General features: G+C 44.7%; 1 protein-coding gene across 2 annotated transcripts in view; it reads left to right on the top strand.

Moving 5' to 3' along the window:
- CGNL1 (cingulin-like 1) overlaps window positions 1-12,316 on the top strand; it is a 156,500-nt gene that overhangs the window by 117,042 nt on the left and 27,142 nt on the right. The gene's annotated exons all lie outside the window — the stretch shown is intronic.

Here is a 12,316-nt window from a genome sequence, read left to right as displayed (position 1 = left end):
TTTCAAAGCCCACACTCTTTCTCACCACAGCTCCACTGGCTCTTGGGGATGAGGCTTGTGTTCTAGTCCAGGTTTTCTTCTCACTGGCCTGGGTCTAGGTGGCTGAACCTGCGAGGAACTCATCTTCCCAGCGTGATGGGCCAGGTCACACTGCGCTAACAGACAGCCCCTAGATCTCACAGCTTAAGCAAGAAAAACTTGTTTCTTGCTCATGCTTCATTTCTCACGTGAACCATGACACACCTGTGGGGGTCGCTTTTGCTCATCGTAGTGGCTGGGGCACTCAGGTGTCCCTGGTCACTGCAGCAGCTGGGGGTTGGGGTGGGGATGGGGCTAAGGTGATCATGACCGACTCTGAGAGCCTGGACTGGAAAAGACACATGTACTGGCACTCACAGTCCATTGGCCAAAACTAGTTACGTGATCGCAGCTGACTTCAAGGGGGCAGGCAAGTATGATCATGCATGTGCCTGGACAGAGGAGGCTGAATGTCTTTCTGGGCAGCGTCACTGAGGACCTCTGTGGTAAGGCCCGGCCCTCTGTGGAAGGTGCCCCAGTCACCTTTTAACACAAGTCAGAGGAACTGGCCCTCGTGTGGCCCCGGTAGCTGTGTTTAGACTTAGTTATTCCACCCCTCCCCATTTATCGCTCCCAGCTCTTAGGAGAGGGAAGGTGATATTTTGTTCCCCTTCATTCAGAAGTGGAGAGACTGAGTGAGAACCGTGCCAGGGGCCGTGGCTGGGAAACAGTTGGCCCAAGGGGGTGAAAGCCAAAATGTCACCACGCCTCTTTCAAGACTGTCTAGAAAGGAAATCTGTGATTTATGTTCTATAACTTCTGGGTGGCACATACTAATTCCTTCCTGGACACTGTTCGCTATTTACATAGTGACTAGTGTTTTCACAGTTCGCACTGTTCTCTCTCTTCCTTTCTTTTTGATCCACACAGCATATGGGTCTATAACTCCCCTCCTGTTTTTAAGAAAAGCAGATTACAATTCAGAAGATGTGTAACTGGGACAACACCCCAGAATGGGCAAGAGAGTCTCTCTGGATTAGGATGTTCTTGTCTGGCCTTCCTCCCTCTGCTCATAGTTATGGCTGACTGCCAACCCCAGCGGGCTGACCCCCACGGATGGGGCTGGAGGCTGTGGATTGGAGGAGCCCTGCTCAACTCTGTTCCGGGGAACAACTAACACCTTTGAAGGAAGAAATAGATAAAGGCCAGATTTCTTGAATGTCTTAACCCTGGGGATTATGGAAACTGCCTCAGAATTTACTGAGAAAGTCTGCCCAGCAACCACCTCCGAGCTGTCATCTGAGTTCAGTTTTTCTTTCTCTAGCCTCATTAGTGTGGTTCCTATAGCCACCAGGTAGGGTAACAAAGGGAAAATTGACCATTTTCTTTCAGCATGGCAATTTTATCTAGTTTGGGGGTGCCAAGAGGAGCTCATGGGAATGGTCATTGAATTGAGAATTTTTGGTCTAAGCATTTTGTTTAAATTAAGGACATGATTTCTATAACTTAGGCTCAATCCTTAGCAAGTTTGGAACTATGGTGGCAGCAAACTGGGGAAGTTGAAGAATCAGCTTTCACAAGTCACATGGTTTCTGGGTAGGGAACAGATAGAACTGTGGACTGGGTTAGGGCCTTTTGGCTTCCAGATTGAGTGCTGGGTTTATCTTGGAGGGGTCCCTGCACACCTCCCAGTAGGCAGAATTCTAGAGAACCTGCTTATTTATCTTCTGTCTTCAGAAATCCTGTTCAACCTGTTAGACATGTGTATGCTGACAGCAAGTAGATTTTAACCATTTGTAAAACTGTCTGGTCTGTTAGTGATGAAGTAAAGCTGTGTGTCTAACCCCTGGCTTTATCCCGCCACCCCATTCTACCCCTGTATTTTCCTGCTGAAGCTGAGCTCACATCACATGGCACCGTCAGGGAGGATTCCCTTCTCCATCCCCTTGAAGGGTCATTGCCCCGTGGGGAACACTGGCTTCTGTAAGCAGTAATTGCACATGCTGGTCGTAAGATCAGCTCAGAATGTGGCCCTCACGGTGAGGGAAATGGTGCCTTATAAGTAAGTTGTGAGGTTCTTTTTATCTGCTGGAAACTGAGAGGACTTGGGGACACTGGGAAATTTTCTTTTCTTTTTTTGGTAAAGGAGTGGTGTTTAAGAAAGAAAGGCAAAAGCCTAAAAGTCCCTGTTTTGGAGAAGCCTTGAAACTCTCTTATGACACAGTCGCCGATTTGTTCTTCCTCCTGTAAGTCAGCCTGGGCAGATGGCTTGGTGCTTCCTTTCCCCTTCTCTGGCTGCCTGGGTCATTCCTGGTAGCAAGTGAGAGCCAGATGGGGAGCTGGACCGAGAGCTGAGTGCAATTCCTGTGCGGGCGACTTTCGCTACTTGACCTTAGTATGTGGCTAGTCTAGCATCGACTGAGTTCTCACTGTGTGCCCAAAACACTGCTAAGTGCTTAACACAATGTCTCCATTCATTATCAGAATGGTGGGAAAACCCAGGCTTAGAGATGAGTGAGTGGGGCCAGTTCTGGTCAGCTGACTCCAAGACCTCATCTTTTTTTTTTTCTTTTGTTTTCATTAAGATAACTTTCACATACCATAAAACCATTTGAAAGTGTACAGTTCTGCTGTTCGGGCAAGTGTGAACAGGACAGTTACCACTGTTCAAGTCCAAAACATGTCAGTCACCCCAAAATGAAGCCCTGATGTTCAAGCTCTTTGCCTGCTCCCCTGGCCACCTCCAATCTATCTCCTTTCTCCATGGATTTGCCTATGCTGGAGATTTCACATCAACAAAATCATATGTCAAGGTCTGAACTATTGAACATATTGCCCTTGAGGAAATCACCTGCCTATTAGGTACAGAGTTGTTTTTTTTCTTTTTTAAGTCATATTTCCATTTTTTTTCCCATCTCTGTAGGTTTTTGTGTGGCTTAATGAGAATCTGTGTGAAATGCATCCTGTGATGCATTTTATTAGTGTCACTTGTCTTGGACCTGTGTCTGCAATAGAGATTCCTCACAAGGGGATCCTGCCAGTCTTTTAACTGCTTAAAGGGAGAAATTTATTCACAAGGATATTGTGCAAAAAATCAACAGAATTTTTAACCTACATAATCTGATCACTATATTACTGTAGGAAAGACTGGGTAATGATCAAAAGGGATCATTACCTGACTGAATGTGATCAAAAGGGAGTGTCTTTTGAGTAGCTCTGTAAGTAGGAAAAACCTCCAAGGCAATAAAAAAATGATATAAATACAGTCTTCATTAAGCAAGGGAAGTTGCTTGGAATGCTTTGGTAAGTTAGTTAACAGTGGGGAGAGAATGAATCAGAAACTTCTATTCGGTATCAGAAATTGCTTGTGCTTCAATATGGTCCTCAACTCTAGAAGCTGTGGGGACACTGGTAAAAATGATCCAAGATTAGCTGACCGCATTTGAAAATGAAATTTAATTAAACATGATGTTACAAGAATAAAACCTTTGGAATTTTTCATTTATTTAATTCCATGATTGCTTAATATACCCAGTTCCTTCAAGTTCATTCTAGAATCCCAGACTGTCCGGCTGGCAAGGACACTAAAATGAACTAGCACAATCATTTCTTGTTCAATGGACAAAATTTAAAGCAGATGGAAGGTAAATGACTTACCTAAGGTCGTCATTCAGTAAATTATTAGCAGAACCTGACCTGCAATCCAAATCTTGTAACAAGAGGAAATTGAATATTGACTTTCACTTTGACTTTTATGGCCTTGGAACCAGCTCTTTCTTGAAAATATTTGGGGCTAGTGAGTAGCTTCTACTTCTTTACCATTTCTTTTTATCTCTTTTATGTACTCCTCCTTTGGAGGAAAAAAACACACACACACACAAATAACAAACGTGTCCAGTGTATAAACAGTTGAGTTCTGGACCTCAGATACGTTGAGAAGGAATGGTGTCGGCATTTGGAAAATACTATGAGAGTATTTGGAGAAACTGATGTAGCTTTAACATAGGGCTTAAAAGTGATGTTTTTTAATGCCTGAAAACCACTAACTTTGTTAAGTAGGCAGAATCAAAAAAGAGGAAAGAAAAACCCTCCAGTATATTAACGGAGAGGTATCATCTCTTTCCAAGCATCTGTATCTCTTGCCTTTCTCTCTTTGGAACTTCTGACCCATTTAAGTGAGTATTGCCCATTACACCGTCTTTAAGGATGTGAATTGAGCTCAGAGGTGTCCAGGGTTTGTACAGGTTATACTGTGACTGGCTGCAAAACTCACAGTAGCACTCAAGTCGCCTGACACCTAATTCCAGGCACTTGAGTGCTACCAAGAAGCATGAAGCACTTGAACAGGTGGGACCTGAGCTGTCACCCTCTGCAGGAAGGCCATGAGGTCTGCATCTGAGAGCTTGACAGAAGTAGAGCCCAAGCCCTGCTCTAGACCTCCTGAGTCAGAACAGGCATTAGGCCAGATCTCTGAGTCCTCGGCTCATGAAAATGTTGTGCTGGCTTCAAGGCCTTAGCCCAGGGAACTTCTCAGACAACTAGGAGAAGAAGTGAGCAGCTTGTGACTGAATATACGCTGTTTCTCTTTTTAAGTAGTTTACTGTGGCTCATTGAGGGAAGATGAAGACACAACACAGGCACTGGATACTCTATACTTCCATCACTTTGCACCCGTGTCCTTGTGGAAATGAAAGCGGATGCCCACAACTGTGATGGCAAAAACAAACAAACCAATGAGTGAGCTCCCAGCAGAAGACCTGACCCGGGCGATGCCTTGGGAACTTATCAGCTGAGATCCTGCAGCCTAAACACACTTGAGTGTGGGGGTGACTAGTGACACAGAACCGACGGACCAACATTCCATTCCCCGGACTCCCGGCCTCCACGCCTCAGCTGTTTTTGCTCATTCAGCAAAAAAAGGAGACAGAAAGAAACAAAAGCTGGTTGTGGCAGAGGCCTTGTTAATTAGTAAAACCTGATATGTCCATGTGTCGGGTCTGAATTGGGATGAGCCAGGAGGCCTTGTTCTGTGTGGTTACTCCTCAGAGAGGTCAGAGCTGTGCCCCTGCAGGGAAAGCCCAATAGCACTTCTGCACCAGGCAAGACATGCAGACATGGTGGTGCTCTTTGGGGTTCTATGCTGTTGTGAATAAGAGTTTCCCCTGGCTCTTGGGGACAGTGTGAACATAAATGTGGGCATTATTCATGAAAATGTGCTGGCTTGTAAGCCAGTCATTATTTGAAAGGGATGGAATTTTTGATACAATTATTTTTAATTGTATCACTCTGCCCTACCCCTTTAAATCAGTAATTGGAATGTGGTTAAAAGTCAACCCTTTAAGAGTAGTGGATATTTAGTAAGTCAGCATAATGACACACGTTGTTTATCTGTTTTAGAAGAATTTTCTTAGGTCCTTGGTTTACCAGACCACCCTGGATTGGGAAATGGGGCTAAATTTTTTTAAAGATTTATTTATTTATGCATGCAAAACTGGGGTACAGGCCAGAGGTGCAGGGTCAGTGAGAGGACTCACCAGAGACAGAGTGAGGAGTAGAACAGACCGACTGACGAAGTACACTGTTGAGGGGAGCAGTGGGCAGATCAGGAGAGGCTTGATGCGCCATGTGGGTCACCTCTGGGGCAGGGATCGAACTCATGCTGAAGTGGCTTTAGTTTCTTAGTGCTGTGCTTTAACCCGCTGTGCCACGAGGGAGGGCGTGGGGCTAAATTTTTAATTAATCAACCAAGAAACCTGGCCTTTAAATAAGAATTCAAATGTAATTGGAATTTGCATTTGAAGAGGGTCATCTCCTTGGTGTCCAGTACTAGTTGTCCCGGATAGATGGTTAGAAGATCTCGATTCTGTCTTTGGAGAAATCCAGGCCTGATGTATAGCTGGTGACAATGTGCAGGTTGCAGTCTGAACGAAGTCTGAGGGTTTAGAAACCTGTGCAAGGCCGTACCCTTTGAGAAAACACGTGGGTTTTGTTGACCTGGTAGTAATAACAGTGAGGACTGCAGGACCTCCCCTCCTTTAACCAATTGCTTCCCACAGAGTGTGGGGCAGTAACTTCACCCCCTTTACAAAGGAGGAAGCAATGCCCTGTGAGGCCAGGTTGAGTGAAATGCCCCAGGGCACAGGACGTTGAAAACAAACACATGTCTTCCTGTCTGTGAAAGGTCACAGTCTGTGTTCAGGTGTGACCTGACCACTGTAGGGCCTAGGCTCGTGCTCTGCGCTGTTAGATGGCGTTTTTAGAATTAAAACGAGGAGTCCACTCTGGAGATGTCTTAGTTTATGTTCCTCATTTGTGTGATGTCTCCCCACCTATGTGTGCTCTGGGGAGGAAGGAAGGGGTAGTGGTGGCCGAGTGAAAGGGTCTTCCCGACACACCAAGGGCCCAGTGTCTTAATATAAATACAGGCATGGAATGAAACAAAAAGGTTGTAATGTCATATGCAGACTTCCCAGGCACGTTTAATGGGAAAACCCAAGCTTTTTTTTTTTTAAAAAGATTTATTTATTTATGCATACAGAACTGAGGTACAGGCCAGACGCTCAGGGGTGGTGAGAGGCTTCACCAGAGACAGAGTGGGGAGCAGAACAGGCAGATCGACGAAGTACACTGCTGAGGGGAGCAGCAGGCGGGTCAGGAGAGGTCTGCCATGCCATGTGGTCACCTCCGGGGCAGGCGGGGATCGAACTCATGTGGAAGTGGCTTTAGCTTCTCAGTGCTGTGCTTTAACCCGCTGCGCCACCAGGGAGGGCCAAACCCAAGCTTTTTTGAAGAACATGGTTCTTCACCGCCCCGGGAACGTCCCTCAATGCCTCACGTTGGACCCGTCAGTCTGGGGTTGCTTGGGTGGGAAGTTTGGAGACGCGCTCGTGTAAGTGCAAGTGGTGGGCCATTCTGAGCCTGTTTTCACTCTCCCAGCTATATGTGGTAAAAAGGAATTTCTGAACTGTGTCAACCAGCGTGGGAGACTTGGCTCGATGCTCTGTTTGTGCAGCTGCTCCCCTGCGTCAGCTCCCTACTTTCATGGCCCAGAAGTATCCACGAATGAAGTAGGGGAGGGTTTTGAGAGGCCAGAGGAGGTGAGAACTGGGCCGGGGAGGTGGGATGTCCTCCAAGTGCCTGTGGCCAGGTCAGGGGAAATGCATGTTTATTTGAAAATTTGAATTTCCATTGCTCAAATTTCAAACATGCAGTTTCCCTCTCCTCCTTTGCATTGCCTGGGTGCCCTTCCTCACCACCAGTGGTACAGCGTCCCCCACTTACCTTCTTTTTACATAAACAGTGATCTATGCATATACCATCCTCAACCTTTCTTTCCTCCAGTTTCCCCCAACTGCATAGCAGGTTATTAAACTGACATAGTTTATTTAACAAAGGTCCGATTGTTTTCACTTTTGCTGTTACAGTGCCACCATTAATAATGGTGTTTTATGTTTATGTGTTGAATAGGAGCTGGAAGAGGAGTTTCTCTATCCAAGGGAATGAACATTATAATTTGATTGACGCTACCAAATTGCCCCGCAGGAGCTCATACCAATTTCTAGCCCCACCAACAGGGGGCGAGAGAAGCTGTTTTCTTATGCCGCCCACACACTGTGTCATCCAACCTTTTGACCGTGGCTGTCTGATAGGTGAAGAAATCTCTCCGTGCAGTTAGAAGGGATGGTCAGGGCTTGAAAGCTGACATCACAAGGCACATCTGCTACTTTTGCCTTTGCAGTGATGACTTAGTGCAGCGTTTCCAATCTTTTGGATGGCGGAGGCACTGGACTTGATTTTGGTCAACTATTAATGCCTGATTGCAGGCATTGAGTAGTAATTAAGATATTATAAGGCAAATCCATGGAGTCCTTTTAAAAGTAGACCGCATATAAGCGGAATGACATAGCTAAATGAATTGATCGGAACTGTGTGCGCTTTGGTTTTATTTATGCTGGAACATCCTCACTAATCTTGTTATGACATATTTAAGGGCTTAAGATCAAAGACTCACAGAAATGTAGTATCAGCAACTTAAGTGAGGTCAGCAGTGTTTGTCCCCAGTGACCTCCTGTCTGAGTGGATCTTAACCAGCTCTGGTCTTGGTGAAGTTTTGCTGCCCTGGCCACATTCATGAGATAAAACAAGCCTTTGGAAGAGATGATGCACGGATCAAAGAATTTCAGAGTTGGAAAGGCTTTGGGAGGTCCTCTTAGACTAGTTTTCTTCACTGGAATGTCATGGAGAAGAACTTGCATAAAGGACTTGCCTTGAACAAAGGGGCGAGATTTTTAGTTGTGTGTTTTTGTTTATTTGCTTTCAATTTCAGGACTGCTGCAGGTGATTTACATCTGGTTTCAGGAAAGAGAAATTTTTGCGTGTGCGCTATATATAAACTAGTGGCCTGAGTGTGTTTATAGGGGCCAGGATTCTGGAAAAGTTTGCAAACAGAGGCTTATGTTAAATTTATTTGTAAACATAATGTGGATGACACTACAAAGACACAAGGAAATCAGGTTACCCATTTACAAGCAGTCAAAGCAGGACTGGGTATGTCAACACATATAAGCTCCCTTGGGTCACACTCAGCCTGTGAAACTGAAAGCTGGCATTGGGTGCCTGCCGGAGGTGAGTTACAAAACTCGCATTGTTGATTCTCCTAGCATACCATCTCTCATCCTTTCCAGCATGCCCCTACACTATCAAACAGAAAATACCAAGTTCTAACCTCAAAGCACAGCTCAATATCCTTATTTAGTCAAGATTCCAGCTAAACACAAATCCAGGTTAAGCCAGATCTGGTGTTCAGGATATACCCTGTTATTCCTGAGGTTTCTGGGTGAATGGAAGAGCACTGACTACACGTGCCAGCCAGCATTTTTTGCTTTACCAAGAGATTTAGGGAGTTGTCTCAAGTCTCAGCACTCAGCAAAATTTAGACCACTGAGGTAAATGGCCTCCTAACTTTGGTCTCCAGGATTTCCCTTGGCTTCTCTCCCCTCTTTAGATAATCAGCTGTATTGAGCTATAATACATATAACCCATACAGTTTAGCTATTTAAAATACACATACCACTAGTTTTTAATGTGTTAAGATGTGTAAGCATCACTACAGTCAATTTCAGAAATCTTCATCACTGTCCCCCTCCCCCCCAAAGAAACGTGTTCTTTAGGTATCCACTCCCAGTTCCTCTTTCTGTACAGCTTTAGGCAACCACACCTCTACTTTCTGTCTCTAGACAGCTTGTTTATTCTGGATTTTTCATATAAATGTCAATATGTGACCTTTCGTGACTGGCTTCTTTTACAAATACAGCATTTTCAAGTTTCATCCATTTTGTATCATATATTAATACTCTTTTTAGGGCCAAATAATATTCCGTTGCAGGACTATCCCGTATATTTTTTTACCCATTCACTAATTGGTCACATTTAGTTTTCAATGTCACTTTGGGATTACTATGAAGATTTTTGTACACTCATGTTCTGTTGCTTGTGTGGGTATGTTTTTATTTTTCTTGGGTATTTACTTAGGAGTGGAATTGCTGGGTCTTTCTTCTATTCATTCTGTTTAAGATTTTGAGGAACTGCCAAAATGTTTTCCAAAGAGGCTACACCATATTTTACATTCCCCCAGCAGCATAGAAGGGTTCTAGTTTCTCTATATCTTCCCAACACTTGGCATTATCTGTCCATTTAATTATAGCCACACTAGTGGTTGTGAAGTGACACTTCATGATGGTTTTGATGTATATTTCCTCATAATTAATAATGTTGAGCATCTTTTCATGTGATTATTGGAATTTTGTATCTTTTTTTTAATGCTGCTGACTGAGATCCCTTGCCCATTTTTATTTATTTATTTATTTATTTTTTTAAGATTATTTGTGCATACAGAACTGGGGTACAGGCCAGAGGCTCAGGGGCAGTGAGAGGATTCACCAGAGACAGAATGGGGAATAGAACAAGCAGATCGACGAAGTACACTGCTGAGGGGAGCAGCGGGCAGGTCAGGAGAGGTCTGCCACGCCATGTGGTCACCTCCGGGGCAGGCAGGAATCGAACTCATGCGGAAGCGGCTTTAGATTCTCAGTGCTGTGCTTTAATCCACTGCGCCACCAGGGAGGGCCCCCTTGCCCATTTTTAATTCATTCATTTTTATTACTGAGTTGAAGAATTCTGTGTATAATGTTGAAATGAGTCCTTTCTCAGATATGTGAATTGTTTTTCTCTCATTCTTGACTTTTTTCTTCCTAGATAATATCATTTGCAACACAAAAACTTTTAACCTTGATGTCTTTTTGAATCACCTATGCCTCTGGTGGTGTTTCTAAGAAGCCATTGCTTATACCATGGTCACAAATATTTACTCTTCTGTTGTCTTTTAAGAGTTTGATAATTTTAAATCTTTCATTTGAGTGGATGATTCGTTTTGAGTTATTTTTGTGAGAAGGGCCCCAATTTCTTCTTTTGCATGTGGCTAGCCAATTGTACTGTATATTTGTTGAAAAGATGATTCTTTCCCCATTGAATGGTCTTGGCATTCATGTTAGACATTGGGTTTATTTTCGGATCCTCAATTCTATTCTGTTAAGCTCTATGTGTATACCTGTACACACGCTGTCTCCATAACTATAGCTGCGTAATCCCTTGCCTTTTAATGGGAGAAGTAGGGTAGGAATGGAAAATCTGAGCCTTTTCTTTCTTTTTCTACACATAGTTTTTAGATTCTTTAGATACCTTATCAGGCTTTCAGTCACACATCACATCTCCCTGGTTTCAATAAAATATGTTATCAAAGTAGTTCTGATAACATATCAGTTGTCAGGCATCATAGTATTCTCCTAGCAATGCCAGCTCACCCCATTCTAATTCAGTAGCTTGGCTTTGTCAGAATTTCCCAGATGTAGAGAAGGTTTTAGAAGCTCTCTCTAATTGGTAAAGGTCAGGAAAAACTGCTTCCAGCACTGTTAAAAGTTCTGAAAAGCGGCCCTCCCTGGTGGCATAGTGGGCGGGTTAAAGCGCAGCACTGAGAAGCTAAACCTACTTCTGCATGAGTTCGATCCCCGCCTGCCCCGGAGGTGACCACATGGCGCGGCAGACCTCTCCTGACCCGCCCGCTGCTCCCCTCAGCAGTGTACTTCGTCCATCTGCCTGTTCTGCTCCCCACTCTGTCTCTGGTGAAGGCTCTCACCGCCCCTGAGCCTCTGGCCTGTACCCCAGCTCTGTATGCACAAATATTTAAATCTTTAAAAAAAAAAAAAAAGGTTCTGAAAAGCTCTGCAAGCAGTACCAGCAGATACCTCTCTCAAGTGGGCTGTGCTGAAGCTTGCGAAACTGAATCTTGCCTTCCTCTGGGCCTTTCTTTGTAGGCACCTGTAGCTCTGCTTCATGGGCATTAGATTAACTGACACTACTATCTGTGGACAGCAGGGAAATGAAAGGTGAAAGGCTGTCAGGAAGGTAGGATTCTGGACAAGGCCACTTACCACTCAGTAAACCCCCCCTTCTGTTCCACTCCTCCTTCCCCTGCCAGGGTTCACATGCCATCTGGAATTGTTACCATTCTTTTCTTTCTTTTTTTAAAGATTGATTTTTTTTTAAGATTATTTATTCATACAGAGCTAGGGTACAGGCCAAAGGTGCAGGGGTGGTGAGAAGTTTCACCAGAGACAGAGTGGGGAGCAGAACAGGCAGATCGACAAAGTACACTGCTGAGGGGAGCAGTGGGCGGGTCAGGAGAGGTCTGCTGCGCCATGTGGATCAAACTCACACTGAAGCAGGTGTGGCCAGCTTGCAGTGCTGCATCCTAACCTGTTGTGCCACCAGGGAGGTCCCTGTTACCATTCTTTTCTATTGTGGGGAGAAAAAAGTCCACATGTAGCACAAACTCATTTACAGATAGCGCCCAGAGCTTGCACTGAGGACAGTATCATAGGCTAAGCAAAATTTAATTTCCATTGTGTCCTGGATTTCAAGAGCTTCTCTTGAGGGGCCCTGCACATGGTAGGGGGTAGCTTAACACAGACAAGGGTTGACAGACTCTTTCTGGAAAGAGCCAGGTAGTAAATACTTTAGGCTTCACAGTACCACAGGCCTTGTGTTCTTGGCCACAAGCACTTTGCTGCTGTGGCATGCAGGCAGCCACTTGCAGTGTGCAGTGGGAATGGATGTGGCTGGGTCCCAGAAACTCTTTATTATTAATACCAACTGCCGGTGGGCAGGACCTGGCTACAGGCTGTAGCTTGCTGACCCTGGGAATAGCCAGTGCCTATTACCTAGTGGGTTCTTAATAAATGGC

Source organism: Condylura cristata, unplaced genomic scaffold (assembly GCF_000260355.1).
Source record: "Condylura cristata isolate star-nosed mole 26May11 unplaced genomic scaffold, ConCri1.0 scaffold00023, whole genome shotgun sequence".
In the NCBI taxonomy this organism is placed as follows: Eukaryota; Metazoa; Chordata; class Mammalia; order Eulipotyphla; family Talpidae; genus Condylura; species Condylura cristata.
Note: the sequence above shows the minus strand (reverse complement) of the source record. Positions and strands in the feature narration are given on the sequence as shown.